At 47.6% G+C, this 12,500-nt stretch overlaps 1 pseudogene across 1 annotated transcript in view; it reads right to left on the bottom strand.

Moving 5' to 3' along the window:
* The window catches only part of LOC308326098 (calmodulin-binding transcription activator 1-like), a 120,215-nt pseudogene extending 109,880 nt beyond the window's left edge, over positions 1-10,335 (bottom strand). Inside the window, exon 1 of the transcript in view lies at positions 10,311-10,335. The product of the transcript in view is annotated as a calmodulin-binding transcription activator 1-like (transcript). The remainder of the gene's footprint in view (positions 1-10,310) is intronic.
* Between the last annotated feature and the right edge of the window lie 2,165 nt (positions 10,336-12,500).

The raw sequence follows: 12,500 nt of genomic DNA, 5'->3' as shown, positions 1-12,500 counted from the left end.
CATGACCACTGTATACAATGAATGGACTACACTGACCATGACCACTGTATACAATGAATGGACTACAATGACCATGACCACTGTATATACAATGAATGGACTACAATGACCATGACCACTGTATACAATGAATGGACTACACTGACCATGACCACTGTATATACAATGAATGGACTACACTGACCATGACCACTGTATATACAATGAATGGACTACACTGACCATGACCACTGCATACAATGAATGGACTACACTGACCATGAACACTGTATATACAATGAATGGACTACAATGACCATGACCGCTATATACAATGAATGGACTACACTGACCATGACCACTATATACAATGAATGGACTACAATGACCATGACCACTGTATATACAATGAATGGACTACAATGACCATGACCACTGTATATACAATGAATGGACTACAATGACCATGACCACTGTATACAATGAATGGACTACAATAACCATGACCACTGTATACAATGAATGGACTACACTGACCATGACCACTGTATATACAATGAATGGACTACACTGACCATGACCACTGTATACAATGAATGGACTACAATGACCATGACCACTGTATATACAATGAATGGACTACACTGACCATGACCACTGTATATACAATGAATGGACTACACTGACCATGACCACTGTATATACAATGAATGGACTACACTGACCATGAACACTGTATATAAACTGTACCTCTGTGTTGTATCGTTATGGGTGGGACTAACACTGTATATAAACTGTACCTCTGTGTTGTATCGTTATGCCTGCCTGGAGACCCGCCCGTGTGCTTGCAGCATCCGTGTATACTGTTGTTGTGCACGTAAAATAAAGATCAACAAAGAGACCTTGCTTTTGCCTCCTGATTCCTCAACGCGTTTAGAGTGTGTAAAACTGCCACAACATCAGGCCCTCATCTCTCTCTCTCATCTCCACTTCTGCTCCTCTCACGCAACGGGACACTCCACTCATGGCCTCCCCACTGCCTGTGGCTACGAGTTGAGTGTGGGTGGGTGGGTGTGTGTGTGTGTGTGTGTGTGTGTGTGTGTGTGTGTGTGTGTGTGTGTGCGTGTGTCTGTGTGTGCCTGCGTGTGTGTGCCTCGCTCACCCAAACATGCTGACTAAGCTTGTGCCATAGACATATAAACGTAGACGCTATAATATCTATGGTCTTGTGTGGCGTTTTTTTCCCCCGATTTAGTTCACCAGCCAAACCGTGTCACGTGACATGTGCTTTTTGGGCTGCATGCCACCAGTGTTGTTTTCGTCGACTAAAACTAAGACGAAAAATGTTCGTCGACTACCTTTTTTCACTGACTAAAACTAAATAAAAACTAAATAAAAACTAATCTATGATGACTAAAACTAAGACTAAATATACTGACAATTTCGTCAACAAATAAAAACTAGACTAGGAAGGTACTATAGTGGACAAGAGATCCAGTTTTTTGCTGGGTTGCATGCTGAAAATAGCAGATATACAATCTCACTGTGAGATTATATATATCTGCTATTTTCAGCATGCAACCAAAGTGTAAAATATGTCATTACAACGACATCAAGGCCTGTCAAAACACATTTTAGTCGACTAAATCAACCGTAGATTTATAGTCGACTAAAATCGTATGACATTTAGTCGACTAAAACTAGACTAAAACACTAGAACATTCCAGGCGACTAAAATGTGACTAAAACTAAGTGAAAACTATTCAAGAGACTATGACTAAAACTAAAATAGAAATTTTCTGCCAAAAACAACACAGCATGCCACGTGATTATTGTTTGCGGAACTAGCGAATGGCAGCGCGTCCAATAACAGCCGGATCAACACAAATCAACACTGGATATGCCAAAAATATTGATCCTATTCCTATCAGCCACTGTCAGCACAAAAATAAATCAGCGACCACGTTAGAAAATGCGCGGCGTGCAGTGGGTTGAATTCGCTAAAACATATTTTTTGGGAGAAAAATAATAATAATAATAATAATGTCATGCTGCAGTCACAGTGCTGCACCTGTGATGTTCCTTTTTTACTGACACAAAGTTTAAAATAAGAATTGAACGCACAGAATATCAATACGAAGCAACTGAAAAACCTGTTATTTTAATGGTAGTGGATGAAGAGAAAGGATTTTTGTCCAACCACGAAACGGCAACCAATGGTTGTCAGCCATTGTCCCGACATAACGTTTGGTGCGTTGTCCGACTACCAGTAAGACGCGCAAACGCGGGAAGCGAACGCAGCTCGTACATATTTGGGGTTTTTTAAGATTTATTTTTAAGTTATTCTTTTTTTAAGTTAAGTTATTTTTAAGTTAAGTTTTTAACTTAGCCATAACCATTATAAGGAGTCCCCCAAAAGCAGCCATCACACTCATGTCACCATGACTCAGCCATAACCATATAAGGAGTCCCCAAAGCAGCAAATCACTCAGCTCCATATATGGGCACAAAGGGGGACACACGGACAGACAGACAGACAGACACACACATGATCTGCTAGGTCTCATAGTAAGTGCTCACTGCGTTCGCAATCACTGCGTTCGCAACTAACCCTATAACCCTAGCTCTAACCCTAACCCCAAGTCCTAGCCGGCCACGTAAACCAGCAAAGTTGTTGTTGATAAAATGGCCAACTAGTGCGCAAGCAGAGCGCGCAAGTACTTTCGACCGTTATAACTTTTGATGCGTATGCACCGTCCCAGCAAACTGTGCCTGATACGGCAGTGGTGCCAGATTACATACATGTATACACAGTATCATTACCTTTAATAATCCTCCCAACACTAAAACATATCGTCATTACGTCACCATCGAAAACCAATTACACTCTGGCATTGGGTCCTTTAATCCACATCTTTCTTACGTCATCATTGAGAGCTAGTTATACATATACACACCATGTGATCTGGTCCCAGCAAATCAGGCACAGTTTGCTGGGACAGTGCATGCGACAATGACCACCGTCCTAGCCAGATATTATCCCACTTAGTACATGGCTATATACAGTACCTAACATGAATTAATACATTGACCCAAAACACAACAAAATAAAAAGTATTCCATAAGTTGGCGCTCATGGCTGCGTCTGGGCCATGAGCTGCAGGGCTGGAGCACTGTCGGAAAACAAGGAAGTGAGTTGATCAAATATAGAATCCATTTCCGGGTTTTACTGCTTTGTCTGTTTCTCGCTCAAATGTTTTCAAAAGCATTTTTTTGAGAGCAATGTTTAGCTGTAAATGACATTGTGGGCTGTATTTTGCGTGTCTTAAGTACCAGGTCTTATTCCCTAACTTGAGTAAACTAAAGACCTGGAGGCGTGGTCAATGCCATTTGGCTATTCTGAGTGGCCAAAGAGCAAGGGTTTTTTTTGACCCCCAGGGGTTAACTGGGGACAGGGAGGAACTCCTTATATGGTCAGCACACAAAACAAAAAGCATGGCCAGGGGGAGGTATAGTTTAGAGACCAGGATTACTGCATGTTTTTGTGAGGGTGCCTACACGCTATCATAAGCATTAGTTTTGCACAAAAGACACGCCAACAACGGCTATAGGAGTGTATTTTGTGCAAAACTAATGCCTGGAATGGATTCAGAATCATGAAAAGCCTCTAGTTTGACATGTCACATAAAACTTAAAGAATGGATTCAGAATCATGAAAACCCTCTAGTTTGACATGTCACATAAACTACTTAAAGAATGGATTCAGAATCATGAAAAGCCTCTAGTTTGACATGTCACATAAACTACTTAAAGAATGGATTCAGAATCATGAAAAGCCTCTAGTTTGACATGTCACATAAACTACTTAAAGAATGGATTCAGAATCATGAAAAGCCTCTAGTTTGACATGTCACATAAACTACTTAAAGAATGGATTCAGAATCATGAAAAGCCTCTAGTTTGACATGTCACATAAACTACTTAAAGCAAAAGGAAAGTTTGACATTTTTGCCATTATGATGTTAATGGTAGGGTCACAAGAGACCCCCTGTTAAAGAAATTGCCCAATACTAACAGCAAGTCTGACCACAGGTCAGCAAAGTGGATTCATGAATGTATGTATAATAGACAATATTTTAGGCCAATAAAAAAAACTATATACCAAATGTCCCACTTTAAACAAAAGAAGCCTCATGTCGGCTGCCGGACTACATGTTTTCTGAGACATTGTTTACAAGTACAGGCTGTTTAGCCCTTGCACTGTCTCACACTGCCTCTAGGGGGGAGCGTTGCACTGTCTCACACTGCCTCTAGGGGGGAGCGTTGCACTGTCTCACACTGCCTCTAGGGGGGAGCGTTGCACTGTCTCACACTGCCTCTAGGGGGGAGCGTTGCACTGTCTCACACTGCCTCTAGGGGGGAGCGTTGCACTGTCTCACACTGCCTCTAGGGGGGAGCGTTGCACTGTCTCACACTGCCTCTAGGGGGGAGCGTTGCACTGTCTCACACTGCCTCTAGGGGGGAGCGTTGCACTGTCTCACACTGCCTCTAGGGGGGAGCGTTGCACTGTCTCACACTGCCTCTAGGGGGGAGCGTTGCACTGTCTCACACTGCCTCTAGGGGGGAGCGTTGCACTGTCTCACACTGCCTCTAGGGGGGAGCGTTGCACTGTCTCACACTGCCTCTAGGGGGGAGCGTTGCACTGTCTCACACTGCCTCTAGGGGGGAGCGTTGCACTGTCTCACACTGCCTCTAGGAGCGTTGCTATAGGCAATGCCTCGGTCACCCCCAGCACCAGGATTTATACACACGGCCCCATAGAACATTGGTCCGGTTGCTATATAGGAAATGCCTTGGTCACCCCCAGCACCAGGAGTTATGCACACGACCCCATAGAACATTGGTCCGGTTGCTATAGGCAATGCCCCGGTCACCCCCAGCACCAGGATTTATACACACGGCCCCCATAGACCTCCAGTCAAAGTAAGGTTTTCAAGAGGAAGTGTAGCGCCCAGGATTACATTAGAAAATTGACACTGGGTGAAAAAATATAGGTTGCAAAGTCATGGGATATAAATTAAGTTGAAGGAGAATTCCACACTAAAAGGCTTTCTTACCTTTCTTTGTAGTTGTTACGTCCCCACCAAAGAGGTCCACGTGTTATTTTGTGCAAAAGCTCCTTATTGGCTGTTTCCCCTACCATAAGCCCTAAATGAATTGCATTGAATTGAATGGGAATTGAATGGGGCTATGGGGTGTTGTGCTAATTCGCTTATTTCCATCGCTGAAAATTATAATTTATTTGTATATATCCTCTCTTCATAATGTAAATAATATCCCAAGCTGCACACTTTACTACTTCTTTCGATGGAAATAAGCGAACTAGCACAACACCCATAGCCCCCATTCAATTCCCATTCAATGCAATGCAATTAATTGAGGGCTTATGGTAGGGGGAAATTAGCCAATAAGGAGTTTTTCCACAAAATAACACCTGGACCTCTTTGGTGGGACGTAACGACTACAAATAAAGGTAAGAAAGATAAGAAAGCATTCTAGCATGGAATTCTCCTTTAAGTAAGTATAAATTCCATTGACAATGAATGGAGAGCGCATGTCCGCATGCCGGTCCGTTGGCGTGTCTAATCTGCGTGTGCGTCGCATGGAGAATTTACGACATACCGGGTATATGTGGACGAGGAAATCGGCTAATTTGTGCTAACACAAACATTAAATTCCATTGACAATGAACGGAGAATTCACGTCATACGTGTCTGTGAGCAAATGATGACGATAAGAGCCAAGAGCGCCCCTCCTCAATTCACCCATCGGCTGTGATTTTGTTTTTGAGGGGGCGCTATAGCCCCTCCTAAATATACACAGGTTTAATGTTTGTCTTTAGTTCAATGTTTGTTTTGTAAACGCCACAATGAAGGGAACGATCATAATGTGTCGTTTACGTCATATCGTCTCTTTATTGCTAATGGCATTTAATGTTTGTGTTGTTGCACCGTTTGTTTTACATCACCCAATCAACATGAGTTAGACTTTAATATATATATATATATATATATATATATATTAAAGTCTATTATATATTTTTTTATCCCACAATTTTGTAACCCATATTTCACCCCTGTGTCAATTATCTAAAATGTGATCCTGGGCTCTACACACCCTCCACCAACCTAGTCCCCATATATGGGGGACATGGGGAGACCAACCTAGTCCCCATATATGGGGGACAAGGGGAGACCAACCTAGTCCCCATATATGGGGGACATGGGGAGACCAACCTAGTCCCCATATATGGGGGACAAGGGGAGACCAACCTAGTCCCCATATATGGGGGACATGGGGAGACCAACCTAGTCCCCATATATGGGGGACATGGGGAGACCAACCTAGTCCCCATATATGGGGGACATGGGGAGACCAAACCTAGTCCCCATATATGGGGGACAAGGGGAGACCAACCTAGTCCCCATATATGTTGGACAAGGGGAGAGCAACGGACTTGAACTCATGCTTCCTTCATGCCTGAGTGTCCAAGTTGCTCCTTTACACCTGACAGGGGGGAGTTTCCCTGGTTGGACGTAGCGTGTGGAAAGGAACACGTTATTCCAACCAGTTCCTTTCCCCTCCGACTTTAATATATTAGCGTCCCTCACTTCACACAACCAACCAATCAAAACCGCAGATGGACAAGCTCACTGCATGCTGTTTTCAGCGGAACCTGTTCCCACGTCACATGAAACAGAACATACACCAGTACAGTACAGTACGGTACAGAGCCCTGAGGCACTCCGCTCACCACATGGCTAACACGCTGTGGCATTATGAAGACTCTTAGCGGCCGCTGTACGGCGGCCTTTATGACAGCCCTGCATTCAGGACAGCAACCCTTTCCCGCTATAGGAAGAATAGCAGATCTACAAGCTCGTATAGCGCGGCACTCGTGACGCGCTACGAGCTTGCAGATCTGACATAGACATAGAAAACTGTCATGATTTAGAAGATATTTGTAGAATCGGTTCTCATCGGGTTAACAATGGTTGATTTCAAAACACATCACAAGATAATATATAGAGGCTGTAGCAAGTAATGGAATCTCCTTTAGCATTTAGACCAACAACTTATTTACATTTCACGAGCAATAAAATATGATTATGGCACAACGTGACTGACAATACAGTGGCTAATAGCATAACAAATAACACAATACAATACAGTGGCTAATAGCATAACAAATAACACAATACAATACAGTGGCTAATAGCATAACAAATAACACAAGGAGAAGGCCGTTCTAAAGGCTCTCTCTCTCTCTCTCTCTCTCTCTCTCTCTCTCAGGTGTAAACAGAGCTCTCTCTCTCTCTCTCTCTCTCTCTCTCTCTCTCTCTCTCTCTCTCTCTCTCTCTCTCTCTCTCTCTCTCTCTCTCTCTCTCTCCTCTCTCTCTCTCTCTCTCTCGGCTCCCATGGAGTGCTGCTCAATCCCTCATCAGATGCATCTCTGCACACTGATTCCATCACAACCACAGAGCTGCTCAGGCTGCAGGCCTACCATACAGACACACAGACAGAAGCTACCATACAGACACACAGACAGAAGCTACCATACAGACACACAGACAGAAGCTACCATACAGACACACAGACAGAAGCTACCATACAGACACACAGACAGAAGCTACCATACAGACACACAGACAGAAGCTACCATACAGACACACAGACAGAAGCTGCCTACCATACAGACACACAGACAGAAGCTACCTACCATATACACACAGACATAAGCTGCCTGCCTACCATATACACACAGACAGAAGCTACCTACCTACCATACAGACACACAGACAGAAGCTGCCTGCCGTTTACACAGACAGACAGACAGAAGCTACCTACCTACCATACAGACACACAGACATAAGCTGCCTGCCTACCATACAGACACACAGACAGAAGCTGCCTACCTACCATAATTATACAGACACACAGACATAAGCTGCCTGCCTACCATACAGACACACAGACAGAAGCTGCCTGCCTACCATATACAGACACACAGACAGAAGCTACCTACCTACCATATACACACAGACATAAGCTGCCTGCCTACCATATACACACAGACAGAAGCTACCTACCTACCGTATACACACAGACAGAAGCTGCCTACCGTATACACACACAGACAGAAGCTGCCTGCCTACCATATACAGACACACAGACAGAAGCTGCCTACCGTATACACACACAGACAGAAGCTGCCTACTTTAATACACACACAGACAGAAGCTGCCTACCTACCATATACACAGACAGAAGCTGCCTACCGTAAACACACAGACAGAAGCTACCTACCTACCATATACACAGACAGAAGCTGCCTACCTACCGTACACACAGACAGAAGCTACCTACCGTGTACACACAGACAGAAGCTGCCTACCTACCATACACAGACAGAAGCTACCTACCGTGTACACACAGACAGAAGCTGCCTACCGTGTATACACAGACAGAAGCTGCCTACCGTAAACACACAGACAGAAGCTACCTACCTACCATATACACAGACAGAAGCTGCCTACCTACCGTACACACAGACAGAAGCTATAACACAGACAGAAGCTGCCTACCATGTATACACAGATAGAAGCTGCCTATACCGTACACACACAGACAGAAGCTGCCTACCGTGCATACACAGACAGAAGCTGCCTATACCGTACACACACAGACAGAAGCTGCCTACCGTATACACACACACATCACACAGACAGAAGCTGCCTACCGTGTATACACAGACTGAAGCTGCCTGCCTACCGTATACAGACAGAAGCTGCCTATAACGTACACACACAGACAGAAGCTGTCTACCGTACACACAGACAGAAGCTGCCTACCGTATACACACACACACACAGACAGAAGCTGCCTACCGTATACACACACACACAGACAGAAGCTGCCTACCGTGTATACACAGACAGAAGCTGCCTGCCTACCGTATACAGACAGAAGCTGCCTATACCGTACACACACAGACAGAAGCTGCCTATACCGTACACACACAGACAGAAGCTGCCTACCGTGTACACACAGGCAGAAGCTGCCTATACCGTACACACACAGACAGAAGCTGCCTACCGTACACACACAGACAGAAGCTGCCTACCGTACACACACAGACAGAAGCTGCCTACCGTGTACACACAGGCAGAAGCTGCCTATAACGTACACACACAGACAGAAGCTGCCTATACCGTACACACACAGACAGAAGCTGCCTGAATGCTCACCTTCACTGCCTTAGCAACAACAATAAGCACAGTGCACACATCAGCCTCGTATCAATCACATGCAGGCATCCCTCTGTATACTAGACAACAAGACCCCCCCCCCCCCCCCCCCCCCGAGAAAACACAACATCCCACAGAACCTTATAGCCTGTACTGTATACAGTAACATATTAGGATACCTAGAATTCTGTGCTGTTTTCTGCTTAGAGAGAGAGAGAGAGAGAGAGAGAGAGAGAGAGAGAGAGAGAGCGAGCATCTGAATTCCTTCAGCGGAACGACCACTCACATCCATCCTCCCCCCCCCCCCCCTCTCTCTCTCTGTCTCTCTCTGTCTCTCTCCCCCCTCTCTCTCTCTCTCTCTCCCCCTCTCTCTCTCTCTCTCGTTTTATTTATGCTAAATGCTTAGTAGCATTATAAAGCTTTCCGCTCTAAAGGGTGACACGCACGCGACGGAGAAAAACACCGTCCCCGTCCCCCGTCCCCCGTCCCCCCCAACAACACAGACACGCACGTAATTATGCACGAGCAGCTACGCACACACACACACACACACACGCACACACGCACGCACACACGCAGGCCAATCAATGACAGATATAATATAGGAACAACTCCGCTTCCATTTAGGAGGTCGCTTTTTTCTCCGTTTATAGCATTTCCACACACACACACACACACGCGCGATGTAGTCGCTGCTTTAGGTCGCAGGCATCACCACCACCATCATCCTCATGATCCACCGTGTTTTCGCCGGACAGAGGGCTAGTCAAGGGAAAGCCCCCCGTGCCTCCTCTCTCCTCTCCCCGCATCTCTCTCTCTCTCTCTCTCTCTCTCTACCTCCTCGCCCGTGGCCTCGTCCTCCTCCTCCGTATCCCACCTCCATGAATCCCGTCCTCTCGGCCCGGAACCCCCGTCCGGTGCCGGTCCAGACAGTACAGAGCACCGGGGCCGGGCGGCGCCGACCGAACAGTCAAAGCGCCGTTCAAAACACTACTAAAAAGCCTTAATTCTCTCTCCTCTTACCTTCCGGCTTGTTTTCGGCAGCCATTTCCCCTCCGCGCGCCTCATCCCTCCCCCTCCTCTCTCCTCCCCCTCCTCCTCCTCCTCCTCGCGACCTGGGGGGGGCTGTGGGTGGGGGGCGGGGCGGGGGGGGGGGGGGGGGGGGGGGGGGGGGGGGGGGGGACCCACGCGCGCGCACAGAGAGGACAGCTCAAGGAGGGGGGCGGGACTGACGGGGGTGGGTGGTGGGGGGGACGAGCCTGCCGAACGGCGCGAGACGATTGGTCCAAATTGTAATGAGTGACAGCGGGGCTCCTTGATGACTCGCGAAATTCACTTCACCCCCCCCCCCCTCCTCTCTCTCTCTCTCTCTCTCTCTCTCAGTGATGCACGTCACTGGTCGATGTCTGTGTTCGAGGACACCTTGACAGCCTCCCACAGCATCATCACCTCTCTCTCTCTCTCTCTCTCTCTCTCTCTCTCTCTCCCCTTCACGTGTGGGGAGAGATTATTGGTAAGAAGTGATGTAGCAATGCTTCAGGGGGATAAATTACCCCCCCCCCCACCCACCCACACACACACACACACACACACACACGCGCGCGCGCAGCCGCCCGCCTGCCCCGCCATCCTAATGGAACAACCTTGGCCTGGTACAGGGTGGCGGTACAACACGGGCTGTCTGTCGGAGCGCTGTGGACCGGCCCGTGGTGCTGAAAGGGACAGTTCCTGTGCAGATGGACCCGCATGCCTCGCACGCTCTAACATCATGTTATTCTGCTCAGTCGCTGCTGCTGCTGCCTGCCTGCCTGCGCCTGCCTCCAATGGAATTCACATTACGGTAGGCAGCCAGGAAGGCAGGCAACCAGGCAGACAGGAAGGCAGGCAGGCAGGCGGCCAGGCAGGCAGGCAGGCAGACAGGAAGGCAGGCAGCCAGGAAGGCAGGCAACCAGGCGGCCCAGGCAGGCAGGCAGGCAGACAGGAAGGCAGGCAGGCAGCCAGGCAGGCAGGCAGGCAGGCGGCCAGGCAGGCAGGCAGCCAGGCAGGCAGGCAGGCAGGCAGCCAGGCAAGCAGGCAGGCAGGCAGGCAGGCAGGCAGGCAGGCAGGCAGGCAGGCAGGCAGGCAGACAGGCAGGCAGGCAAGGCAGGCAGGGCAGGCAGGCAGGCAGGGAGGGAGGCAAGGCAGGCAGGGCAGGCAGGCAGGCAGGCAGGCAGGCAGGCAGGCAGGCAGGCAGACCTCAAAATATGTCGTTCCAGGGACCCCCCCCCCCTCCTCCCAGAAGCTAATAATTTAGTTAAAAATGTTCGCTCTGAAATATATATATTGAAAGATTTGTGCCACATTTGCACAGCTTTTCAAAAATAGCAGATCTACAAGCACCACCGAGTGGCGCGCTATGAGCTTGTAGATCTAGATAAAGCATATAACATAATGCTATAACACCAAAAGGGGTTCCCGTCCAAATGGATTTTAAAGGCACGGATGGATGCGGGGACAACATCTAAGTACACGTATACAATAAAACACATAAGACCACTTGAATAAAGACAGTTTGTAAACAGAGCTGATGTGTATTAAAGGCTGCAGTCACACATTAGAAACTCATGTTTTGGTCTGTGTTCTGCATGGGGGGGGGGAGAGGGGGGAACAGCTCCCATTCAATCTCAATAGAAGCCACATGGTTTGATGAAACAGCCTTTGTTTTGATGGCTGTGTTCTGCCACCCCCCCCCCATCTAACAAGGCTACATGTTTCGTCAAACCCCGCTTGTGACTTAACCTGACGCTGCCAGATGAGGGCGGTATTGCGGAAACATATTCCCCAACACAACACTCATCTGGGATCTCTGACGGAGTTGAGCCCTGAGTCAGATCTGCTTCGTACCGAACTAATCAGCGTGAGCTAAAGGGCGGGATGCGGATGTGACGGTATATAGACACGTCGATGTGATTGGTTGTGTTTGCACGCCCACACGGTGATAGACAGACGCTCCCATCCAATCATCTACCATGTATCTTGAAAAAAGGAACAGCCCCGTCATCGAATTTGCTTCCGCGATCCCAGATCCAAATAAGCTGTGAAACAAATTTGTGTAGCAAGCTTTTTGGATCTGGCAGCGTCAGGTTACTTGTGACTTCCATTGAAAATGAACTGGAGCTGTTCTTCCCCCCCCCCCCCCCCCCCTCCTCTCCCCCGCTCTCCCCCAACAGAACA

This window comes from Protomyctophum bolini (assembly GCF_963924005.1).
Source record: "Protomyctophum bolini genome assembly, chromosome: 2".
Taxonomy (NCBI): Eukaryota; Metazoa; Chordata; class Actinopteri; order Myctophiformes; family Myctophidae; genus Protomyctophum; species Protomyctophum bolini.
This window is presented reverse-complemented; position numbering and strand designations above follow the sequence as displayed.